The following is a 12844-nucleotide window of genomic DNA, read 5'->3' on the forward strand; positions in this document are numbered from 1 at the left end:
GCTACTCTTTGACAAAGTAGGAAAGAGTACTTGAAGAAAAAAGGATTGTCTCAGCAATGGTTTGGGAAAATTGAGCAGCCACATGCAGAAGAATTAAACTGGACCAATTTCTTATACCATTCACAAAAATAAAGTCAAATGGATGAAAGACCTAACTATGTGTCAGTTATCCATCAAAATGCTGGAGGAAAACACAGGCAGCAACCTCTTTGGCCTTGGCCACAGTACCTTTTTGCTAAACACATCTCCAAAGGCCAGGGAAACAAAAACAAAAATCAACTATTGGGACTTCAAGATAAAAAGCTTTGTACAGCAAAGTAAACAGTCAGCAATGAAAGGCACTTACCAAATGCGAGAAGATATTCACAGAAAATAGATAAAGGGCTAATACCCAAAATCTGTAAAGAACTTTCAATCTAAACACCCCCAAAACAAAATGTCCAGTCAAGGAATGAGCAGAAGACATGAACAGACATTTCTCCAAAGAACATGTACAAATGGCCAACAGATACGTGAAAAAAAAAATGCAACAACAGATGTTACCTAGGATGCCTAGCAAGAACCCTCTTACACTGTTGATGAGAATGCAAACTGGTGTAGACAGTTTTCTCAAAAAGTTAAAAATAGAACTACCCTATGACTGAGGAATTGCACTAGTAGGTATTTATCTAAAGGACACAAGTAACATAGTATATACTACCTAAATTGAGTTTAAATAAGATATTTTAAAACAGTTATTTGCAATTATGTGTATCTACTGAAAAGAAAATCCATAATAAAGAAACAGAGCATGACTTTTTTTCTCTAATAAATAAGCCAACCATATTTATTTGTTCAGCATCATTCTTCTATCATTTTTAAACTGAAAATTAAAATTTATTGAAATAGAAATGATCTTTATATAAATTACATGTATTTGTAAGTTTCTTTTTTTAATCTTTTTTTAATTTAAATTCAATTAGCCAAGGTATACTACATCATTACTTTTTGATTTAATGTTCAGTGATTCATTAGTTGAATATAATAACACCCACTGCTTATCATATCACGTGCCTTCTTTAATTCCCATCACCCAGTTACCGCATCCCCACACCTACCTCTCTTTCCACAAACCTCAGTTTGTTTCCCAGAGTCAGGAGTCTCTCATTGTTTGTCTCCCTCTCTGATATCTTCCTGTTAAGTTTTCCCTCTCTTCTACTATTGTCCTCTGCACTCTTCCTTTTGTTCCACATATGAGTGAAACAATATGATAATTGTGTTTCTCTGATTCACTTATTTCACTTAGCATAATCCCCTCTGGTTCCATCCATGTCAATGCAAATGGTGGGTATTCATCCTTTCTCATGGTTGAGTAATATTTCATTGTATATATGAACCACATCTTCTTTATCCATTCATCTGTTGAAGGACATCTCAGCTCTTTCCACAGTTTGTCTGTTGTGGACAATGATGCTATGAACATTGGGGTGCATATGCCCCTTCTTTTCATTACATTTGATTCTTTGGAGTAAATACCCAGTAATGCAATTGCTGGGGCATAAGGCAGCTCTATTTTTAAAATCTTGAGGAATCTTTCATACTTTTTTTCCATAGTGGCTGTACCAGCTTGCATTCCCATGGACAATGTAACAGGGTTCCCCTTTATCCACATCGTCACCAACATTTGTTGTCTCCTATCTTGTTAATCTTCGCTATTCTGACTCGTATAAGGTGGCATCTAATTGTGATTTTGATTTGTATTTTCCTGATGCTGAGTGATGTGGAACATTTTTTCATGTGTCTGTTTATATGTGGCCATATGGCCATTTGTATGTCTTCTTTGGAGAAGTGTCTGTTTATGTCTTCTGCCCCTTTTTTTGACTGGGTTGTTTTTGGGGCATTGAGTTTGCTAAGTTCTTTAAAGATCTCGGATACCAGCCCTTTAAGTGTAATGTCATTTGCAAATACCTTCTCCCATTCCATAGATTGCCTTTTAGTTTTGTTGATTGTTTCCTTTGCTGTGTAAAAGCTTTTTATCTTGTTGAAGTCCCCACAGTACATTTTTGCATTTGTTTCCCTTGATTTTAGAGATGTTTCTTGCTAAAAGTTGCTTTGTTCAAGGTCGGAGAACTTGCTGCCTGTGTTCTCCTTTAGAATTTTGATGGATTCCTGTTCCACATTTAGATCTTTCACCCATTTTGAGTTTATCTTTGTGTATAGTATAAGAAAATGGTCCAGTTTCATTCTTCTGCATTTGGCTGTCCAATTTTGTCAGTACCATTTATTGAAGAGACTGACCTTTTCCATTGAGTATTCTTTTCCGCTTTGTTGAAGACTAGTTGACAACAGTATTGAGGATCCATTTCTGGGCTCTGTGTTCTGTTCCATTGATCTGTGTGTGTTTTTATGCCAGTACCATGCTGTCTTAATGATCACAGTTTTATAATATAGCTCAAAGTCCAGAATTTTGATGCATCTAACTTTGATTTTCAACATTTTCCTGGAGATTTGGGGTCCTTCTAGTTCCATATAAATTTTTGGATTGTTTGTCCCAGCTCTGTGAAAAATGCCAATGGTATTTTGATAGGGATTGCATTGAATGTGTAGATTGTTCTGGGCAGCAGATCTTTTAACAGTGTTTATTCTTCCAATCCATGAGCATGGAATGTTTTTCCATCTCTTTGTGTCTTGCTCTGTTTCTTTCATAAGTGCTTTGTAGTCTCTAGAATATAGATCTTTCACCTCGTTTGTTAGTTTATTCCTTTGAGTATCTAATGGTTTTTGGTACAATTGTGATTAGGATCAATTCTTTAATTTCTCTTTCTTCATTCACATTTGTTAATGTGTAGAAATGCAACTGATTGCTGTGCATTGATTTTTGTATCCTGCCATGTTGCTGAATTGCTGTACAGGTTCTGGCAGTTTGGGGGTATTAGGTTTGGGGTAGAGTCTGTTGGATTTTCCACATAAATTGTCATGTCACGGGCGAAGAGAGAGAGTCTTTCTTCTTTGCCAGTTTGAATGCCTTTTATTTCTTTTTGTTGTCTGACTGCTGAGGCTAGGACTTCCAGTATTATGTTGAAAGATAGTAGTGAGAGTGGGCATCCCTGCCACGTTCCTAACCTTAAGGGAAAAGTTCTCAGTTTTTCCCCATTGAGAATGATTTTCGCTGTGGGCTTTTCACAGATGGCTTTTATGATATGGAGGTATGTTCCCTCTATCTGTATACTTTGAACAGTTTTAATCAGGAAAGGATGCTCTATTTTGTTGAATGCTTTCTCTGTATCAATTGAGAGGATTATATGGTCCTTGTCTTTTTTTTTATTAATGTGCTCTATCATGTTGATTGATTTGCAAATGTTGAACCACCCTTACATCCCCGGAATAAATCCCAGCTGGTTGTGATGAATAATCCTTTTAAGGTACTATTGGATCCTACTGGCTAGGATCCCGGTGAGTATTTTGGCATCCATGTTCATCAGGGATATTGGTCTGTAATTCTTCTTTTTGATGGGGTCTTTGTCTGGTTTTGGGATCAGGGTAATGCTGGCTTCAAAGAATGAGTTTGGAAGTTTTCCTTCCATTTTGTTTTTTGAAATGGCTTTGGAAGAATACATATTAGGTGGTCTTTAAATGTTTGAGAAAATTCCCCTGGGAAGCCATCTGGCACTGGACTTTTGTTTGTTGGGAGGTTTTTGATTACTGCTTCAATTTCCTTTCTGTTCAGTCTGGTCTGTTCATTGTTTGTTTCTTCCTGTTTCGGTCTTAGTAGTTTTTAAGTTTCTGGAAATGCATCCATTTCTTCCAGATTGCTGAATTGGTTTGCATATAGTTGCTGGTAGTAATTTCTAACAATTGTCTGTGTTTCCTTGGTATTAGTCAGTCTCTCCCCTTTGACTCATGATTTTACTAATTGGGGTCCCTATTCCGTCTTTTGGGTAAAGTCTGGCCAGAGGTGTACCAATCTTATTAATTCATTCAGAGAACCAGCTTCTTGTTTTGTTGATCTGTTCTGCTTTTTTTTTTTATTTCTGTTTCATTGATTTTTTGCTCTAATATTTAATATTTCTCTTGCCCTGCTTGGTGTAGGCTTTAGTTGCTGTTCTTTCTCCAGGTCTTTAAATGTAGGGTTAGCTTGTGTTTTAGGGATTCAATTTTTGAGAGTGGCTTGGATGGCTTTGTACTTCTCTCTTAGGACCACCTTTGCTGTATCCCATAGGTTTTCAAACCAATGTGTTTTCATTATCATTAGTTTCAATTAATTATCTGAGTACCTCTTTAATTTCCTGGGTGACCCATTCATTCTTTTAGCAGGATGCTCTTTAACTTTCAAGTGTTTGTGTTCCTTCTAAATTTCTTCTTGTGATTGAGGTCCAGTTTCAAAACATTATGCATGGAATAATCTCAGTTTTTTGGTATCAGCTAGGATCTTATTTGTGACCCAGCATGTGATCTATTCTGGAGGAAGTTCTTTGTGTACTCGAGAAGAATTAGTATTCTGTCGTTTTAGGATGGAATGTTCTGTATCTATCTGTGAAGTCCATCTGGTCCAGGGTGTCATTCAAAGCTCTCGTTTCTTTTTTGATCATCTGCTTAGATAATCTCTCCACTGCTGTGAGTGGAGTATCAAAGTCCCCTACTAGTAATGTATTATTATCAATGTGTGTGTTTACTTTGGTTATTAATTGGTTTATATAATTGTCTGCTTACACATTGGGGATTTAGATATTTGCAATTGTTAGATCTTCTTGTTGGATAGGTCCTTTAAATATGAAACAATGTCCCTCCAAATCTCATACTGCATTCTTTGGTTTAAAATCTAATTTGCTTGATATGAGGAGTGCTACCCCAGCTCTCCTTTGAGGTACATTAGCATGGTAAATAGTTCTCCATCTCTTCACTTTTAATCTGAAGGTATCTTTAGGTTCAAAATGAGTCTCTTGTAGAAAGCATGTGGATGGCCCTGCTTTTTTATTCAATCTGATACTCTATGTCTTTTTACTGGAGAATTTAGCCCATGTACATTTAGAGTAATTGTTGAAAAATATGAATTTACTGACATTGTATTGCCTATAAATCCCCTGTTTCTTTAGATTGTCTCTATTACTTTCTGGTCTATGTTACTCTTGGGTGCTCTCTTTGCTTACAGAATCCCCCTTAATAGTTCTTGGGGTCAGTTCTTAGTTTCTGTTTGTCCTGGAAACTCCCTATCTCTCTTTCAGTTGTGAATGGTAGCTTTGCTGGATAAAGTATTCTTGGCTGCATGTTCTTCTCATTAGTACCCTGAAAATATCTTGCCAGCCCTTTCTGACTTGCCAGGTTTCTGTGGATAGGTCTGATGTTATTCTCATGTTCCTCTCTCCATATATAAAAAAATCTCTGCCTCCTGCTGCTTTCAGGAATGCTTCTTTTTTTCTGATTTGCAAGCTTTGCTATTGTATTTTGGGGGTATTGATCTATTTTTATTGCTTTTGGAAGGGGTCCTTTCTGCCTCTTGCATGTGAATGTTTGTTTCCTTCCCCAGTTTAGGGAAGTTCTCAGGCATGATTTACTCAAATATATCTTCAAGCCTCTTCTCATTCTCCATTTCCCCTCCCACCTTGGATCCCAGTGATCTGATACTGGTTCTTTTCAGTGTATCAGTAAATTCTTTAAGTCTCTCTTCATGTGTAATGAGTTATTTTCCTCTCTTTTCTTTAATTTCCTTTCAGCCTGTCTTCTATATCACTTATTCTCACTTCTGCCTCATTGACCCAAGCTGTTAAGAGTATCCAGTTTCGACTACATCTTATTCATAGCATTTTTAAGTTCAGCCTGATTGATCTCATTTCCACCCTTAGAGATTCTATATTGTCACTTATACTTCTTTCAAGCCTAGCTGTTAATTTTATAACTGCTATCCTGAATTCTGTCTTTGACATCTTACTTATATCCATATTGATTAGCTCTGTTGCAGTGAATACTGCCTCTTACTCTTTTTTTGGTGAGTTCTTCCTTCTGATCATTTGCCCATAGAATCATGGATGGACAAATCAAAAGAATCCAAAATATCAACCACAACCCAAGCCAGATGCACCCTGGAGCTCAATATACAATTATCCCCTGGCATTGGAATTTTACAGTCTGTGGGATATGTAGGATTGTTGTTTACCTGTTCTTCTAGTCCGTCTTCTGGGGGAGAGTCCTGATACTCTGTTTCTCAGTTATCCCTGCCTCGGCAGAGTTGTCCTTCTCCCTGTCAGGGGGATGGGGTCAGTGCAACTGGTCTTCTGTGTGGCTTTTTTCCCCTGGAGGCTTTCCACATCTCTTCAGAGGATCAGAGCAAAAATGGCTATGCCCAAACCTCTGGCACAGAGCAGAAAGATTGCAGTCTTGTCTTCCTTTATAAACCTTCTGGAACAAACAGTCTCCACTTCTGTATGCGCCCAAAACTGTAGCCTCGCATGGTACACACCCACTGCAATTCTCTCAGAGGTAGTTCCAGGGGCCCAGGAGTGCTGCTTCTCTTTGTGACTCTAAAACCGCAAGCAGCCAGGGGTTTGCACATGCACTTGAAGCTTCTGGATCATGTCTTGGTGCTGCCCTAATATCCTGTCTGGGCCACTACTGTCCTGTGAGCTTTTGTCCAGTTATAGGCACAGGCTCCAGTCCTTTTCAGGCTGCTCAGGACAAGAGCAATTACCAACTGGTCCAGCTCACAGTTGATGGCAACCTAAACTGAGAGTCCCCTACTGGGTTCACTGACCATAACCTGCTTCCTTGCTCCACTGCTTGGGCACTCTACCAGTTCAGATCCCTGCTTTCACTCTGTGACTCCTCAGATCCTGAGGCAACAATGCCTCACCTAGAATTCTGCCTTTTCATTTCCGGAGCCCCTTTTAGAGAGGGATGTCATTGCCTAGAGCAGATTTCTGAGGGTTCCGATTTTGTACTCTGGTGTTCTATCACTTTCCAGGAACCAACTTATGGAGCCTCCCTCCCCTTTCTGTTTTTTTTCTAATCTCTTCCCACAGATTGATGACTCTGCACTTCCTACCTTGCAAAAAGCATTTACTTTTCTGCTTGTGAAGATCCAGATATATATTCTTATATCTCAGGCAGATTTTGTGGGTGTTCAAAATGGTTTGATAGATACCTAGCTAAATTCAGGGGACCAGCACTCCTTTGCCATCTTGCCTCCTTCGTATGTTAGCAAGTTTCTTAATGGCTTTCATTCAAATTGGTTTTAGTAGCCTCCCCCCAAAAAAAGTTGAAAATATTCCTGATAATGGTATTTAAAAAATAGTTAACTCTTTTAGATAGATGCTAAGTTTATTACTTAGTTTATGTATAGCACCACATCAGAATAAAGTCTCTTCCATCAGTGGCCATTAAGGTAGATTTTTCAGAGAGCCCTTGAGTGATGTGTAAAATGCAGTTGGAATTTATATTCTGTGTAGAAGGAACACTGTGGGTAGAGACGGCCTCTGAGAGAGCCAGCCATGTCTGTACTGATTGCACAGACCATGGGTACATGGCCTAGAGAAGGGTCAGTGGCATGGCCGCATATCCTAGGGCAGGTGAGCTAGGCCACATCATCAGGATCCATATAGAACGTGTGGCTCATTTTTTGAGCAGTAGGGAGCCACTGATGGGTGCTAGGTAGAATGACATGATCCAGTTTATAGAAAGTCCTCAAGGCAGCATGGCAAATATGGGACTGCAGCAGGGCCTGTGTTCCTCAGGGTCACACTTGATTTCTAGCTCCTAGGGCTGCTGTACCAAGAGTACCACAAACTGGGCAGCTCAAATAACTGAAAGTTACTGTCTCGTGATTCTGCAAGCCAGAAGTTTGATTTCAAGATATTGGTGGGGATAATTCCTTTTGAGGACTCTGAGAGAGAATCTGTTCCAGGCCTCTCTCCCAGGTTACGGTTGCCACAGGCATTTTTCAGCACATGGGTAGTATTTTTCTTTTTTTTTTTTTTTTAAGATTTTATTTATTTATTCAACATTGAGAGGGGGAACACAAACGGGCAGAGGGAGAAGAAGAAGCAGGCTCCCCGCTGAGCAGGGAGCCCGATGTGGGGCTCAATCTTATTTTATTTGTCTTTCCATCTTATTTTATTTGCCTTTCCTTTACTCTATGTTCTTCTGTTTTGTTTCTTAAATTTCACATGTAAGTGAGATCATATGGTATTTGTCTTTCTCTGAATGACATGTTTGCTTAGGATAATATCCTCTAGTTCCATAGTTCCATTTATGCCATTGCAAATGCAAGATTTCATTATTTTCGATGGTTGAATAATATTCCATTGTATGTATATATACACACACCCCACATTTTCTTCACCCATTTATCTAGAGAGTCCATTGTCTTATAGAAAGAAAGATTAGAACTTGTGTTAACATTTATTATTAAAATTAAAATTTTATTTTCCTTATTAATTTTTTTAAAGTTTTTATTTAACTTCCATTAGATTAAATACAGTGTATTGGGAGTTTCAGGTACAGAATTTAGTGGTTCAGTGCTTATATAGAACATCCAGTGCTCATCACAAGTATACTTAATTCCCATCAGCTATTTAACCCGTCCCTCTACCCACCACCCCTCTGGTAACCATCAGTTTGCTCTCTGTGGTTAAGGATGTGTTTCTTGGTTTTCCTCCCTTTTTTCCCCCTACTATATTCATTTGTTTTATGTCTTAAATCACGTATATGATTTCATTTCTATATGGATAAATCATATGATGTTTGTCTTTCTCTGTCTTAGCATAATACTCTCAAGCTCTATCCATGCCATTGCAAATGGCAAGTTTTCATTCTTTTCTGTATCTAAGTAATATTGCTTTGTGTGTATGTATTTATACATACACATATACTCGTACATATATGTATGTACACACACACACACACACACACCACAACTTCTTTATCCATTCATCAGTTGATGGGCACGTGGGATGTTTCCATAATTTGACTGTTGTTGATAATGCTGCTATAAACATTGGGATGCAGGTATCCCTTCAAATCTGTATTTTTGTGTCCTTTGGGTAAATACCTAGTAGTGCAATTGCTGGATTGTAAGGTCATTTTATTTTCTACTTTTTGAGGAACCTCCATACTGTTCTCCAAGGTGGCTGCACCAGTTTGCATTCCCACCAACACTGTCAGAGGGTTGTTTCCCCTTTCTCTGGATACTTGCCAACATCTGTTGTTTCCTAAGTTGTTAATTTTAACATTTCTGACAGGTATGAGTTGGTATCTCATTGTGGTTTTGATTTGTATATCCCTGATGATGAGTGATGTTGAGCATCTTTTCTTGTGTCTGTTCACCATCTGGATGTCCTCTTTGGAAAAGTGTCTATTCGTGTCTTCTGCACATTGTTTTTAAAGATTTTATTTATTTATTTGACAGAGATCACAAGTAGGCAAAGAGGCAGGCAGGCGAAGCAGGCTCCCCACTGAGCAGAGAGCCCGATGCGAGGCTGAATCCCAGGACCCTGGGATCATGACCTGAGCTGAAGGCAGAGGCTTTAACCCACTGAGCCACCCAGGTGCCCCACTTCAGCACATTTTTAAATTGGATTATTTCGGGGGTGTTTTTATAAGTTCTTTTTATATTTTGGATACCAGCTCTTTATTAGATGTGCCATTTGCAAATATCTTCTCCCATCCCATAGGTTGCCTTTTAGTTTCTGGATTGTTTGCCACTATGCAGAAGCTTCTTACCTTGACAGAGCCCCAGTAGTTCATTTTTGCTTTTACTTCCCTGCCTCAGGAGACATTCCTAGTAAGAACTTGCTTTGGCCAATGTAATGGATATTAATTGTCTGTGTTCTCCTCTAGGATTTTAGGTTTCCTGTCTCATTTAGGTCTTCCATCCATTTCAAATTTATTTATTTATTTATTTATTTATTTATTTATTTATTTGCTTTAAAGATTTTATTTATTTATTTGTCAGAAAGAGAGAGAGAGAAAGCACATAAGCAGGCAGAGAGGCAGGCAGAGGTGGAGAGAGAGGCAGGCTCCCCGCTGAGCAAGGAGCCCAATGCAGGACTCGATTCCAGGTCCCCGGGACCATGACCCAAGCCGAAGGCAGCGGCCCAACCCACTGAGCCACACAGGCGTCCCTCAAATTTATTTTTGTGTATGGTGTAAGAATGTCTGATTTTCCCAACATTATCTGTTGAACAGACGTTCTTTCTCCCACTGAATATTATTGCCTGCTTTGTCAAAGATTAGTTGACTATGGGCTTGATAGTCCCTTTCTGGGTTTTCTATTCTGTTCCATTGATATATGTGTCTGTTTTTATGCCTGTACCTAACTGTCTTGATGACTGCAGCTTTGTCATGTAGATTGAACTCTGGAATTATATAGCCTCCAGCTTTGCTTTTCTTTTTCAACATTCCTTTGACTATTTGGGATCAATTTCATAGAAATTTTAGGATTGTTTATTGTAGTTCTGTGAATATTGCTGGTGGTATTTGGATAGGGATTGCATTGAATGTATAGATTTCTCTGGGTAGAATTGAAATTTTTAAAATATTTGTTCTTCGTATCTGTGAGCATGGAATGTTTTTCCATTTCTTTGTGTCATCTTCAATTTCTTTTGTAAGTGTTTTGTAGTTTTCAGAATAGAGATCCTTGGGATGCCTGGGTGGCTCAGTCAGTTAAGCGGCTTCCTTCAGCTGAGGTCATGATCCCAGTATCCTGGGATTGAGTCCCACATCGGGCTCCTTGCTTGGCAGGGGAGCCTGCTTCTCCCTCTGCCTCTGCCTGCCTCTCTGCCTGCCTGCGCACGTGCTCTCTCTCTCTCTCTGACAAATAAAAATAAAACCCTTTAAAAAATTGTATTAAAAAAAAAAAAAACAGAACAGAAATCCTTTACCTTTTTGGTTAGGGTTATTTCTAGATATCTTAAGGTTTTTGGTTAGGGTTATTTCTAGATATCTTAAGGTTTTTGACGCAATTGTAAATGGATCAATTCCTTGATTTCTCTCTCTGCTGCTTCATTATTGGTATATAGAAATGCAACAGATTTCTGTATGTTGATTTTGTATTCTGTGGCTTTGTTGAATTTGTGTATCAGTTATAGCAAATTTTTGGTGGAGTCTTTCAGGTTTTCTATAAAGTATTGTGTAATCTGCAAATAATGAAAGTTTGACTTCTTCCTTGCTAGTGTGGATCACTTTTATTCATTTTTGTTGTCTGATTGCTGTGGCTAGGACTTCCAGTAGAGTATTAAATAACAGTGGTAAGAGTGGACATCCCTGTCTTGTTCCCAACCATAGATGAAAAGTTCTGTTTTCCCCACTGAGGATGATATTAGTTGTGGGTTTTTCATAGATTTCCTTTATGATGTTGAGGTATGTATCTTCTAAACCTACTTTGTTAAGGGTTTTTATCATGAAGGGATGTTGTACTTTACAAATGCTTTTTCTGCACCTATTGAAAGGATTTTCTTTTATTATTGTGGTATGTCACATTGATTGACTTGAGAATATTGAACCACCCTGCAGTCCAGAAATATATCCCACTTGATCATGGTGAATGATTCTTATAAAGTGCTATTGAATTCATCTTTCTGGTATTTGACTGAGAATTTTAACATGCATGTTCATTAGGTATTTGGCCTGTAGTGCTCTTTTTAAAGGGTCTTTGGTTTGGATTAAAATTTCAACTTTAATTTATTGGTTATACAGATCTTCCTTAACTTATGATGAGGTTATATCCCAATAAACCCATCATAAGTTGAAACTATTGTAAGTTGAAAATGCATGTAGTACACTTAATTTGCCAAACATCATAGCTTAACTTCACCTACCTTAAAAGTGCTTAGAGCACTTATGTCAGCCTATAGTTGGGCAAAATCATACACAAAGCCTATTTTATAATGAAGTGCTGAATATCTCAGGTAATTTAATGAATGCCGTACTGAAAGTGAAAACCAGAACAGATGTATGAGTGTAGTTTAGTTCTAAGTATGTCATTTGTTCACCCTTGTGATAGCATAGCTGACTGGGAGCTGCGGGTGCTGCTTGCCCCTGTGCAGCTTCTTGGAAATATCATCCCATACATTACAAGCTCAGGAAAAGATTCAAATTCAAAATACAGTTTCTACTGAAAGCTTGCTTTCACAGCATCATAAAGTCCAAAAATCCTAAGGTGAACTATCATAACGCAGGAACTGTCTGCAATTTAATAATAAAGTTTGTATTTGTAAATTATAAATAACGCATAGATGTACATGAAGAGCATTCGGACTTTTTTTGTTTATGGGGTTCTTAAACAAAAAAAGATTTGAGAGCACACAGATTTAAGTTGTGAGAGAATCCCTGAGGAAGCATATTTAGTAAAAAAACAAAGCAGCAAAGATTAAGAAGATAGGTAGCTTGAATTATGGTTTAGTCTGTTCTTTTGCATCAAAGTAACTTTCTCTTGAAATTTCTAAAATAAACTAAATGGAATTTAGTGTATAGATACATTTTATTTAGATTTCAAAGATCTTGGGCAAATGAAGTCTGTAACACAGTGACTTCTATAAGAAGAAATGAAAAAAAAATTAGCTACATGCACCTAATTTTTGTGTTCTTATTTTCCATATATCCTATGCGTTTGCATAAAATAACAGTAGAATTCTCTGGAGCTGCATATTATTCAGATGGAACAAGATAGATATAGAATACTTTCATTTTGATTTCTAAAAGGGTAGGGATATCATGTTTTCAACAAAGAAAAGATCAGTAATCCATTTCCCTCTAATTGTGGTTTCAGGGTCCCAGGAGAAGAGAATTCAACAGAGAATCTGATCTGATTGAGCAGATTCTGCTGGAATTTCATCTGTTACAGATTTAGGTCAAGTCATAATAAATTTAGCTGTTG

General features: G+C 37.9%; 1 protein-coding gene across 5 annotated transcripts in view; it reads left to right on the plus strand.

Moving 5' to 3' along the window:
• Nucleotides 1-12844, plus strand: part of PRKDC (protein kinase, DNA-activated, catalytic subunit) — a 250709-nt gene that overhangs the window by 135201 nt on the left and 102664 nt on the right. The gene's annotated exons all lie outside the window — the stretch shown is intronic.

Source organism: Mustela lutreola, chromosome 3 (genome assembly GCF_030435805.1).
Source record: "Mustela lutreola isolate mMusLut2 chromosome 3, mMusLut2.pri, whole genome shotgun sequence".
NCBI classification, from domain to species: domain Eukaryota; kingdom Metazoa; phylum Chordata; class Mammalia; order Carnivora; family Mustelidae; genus Mustela; species Mustela lutreola.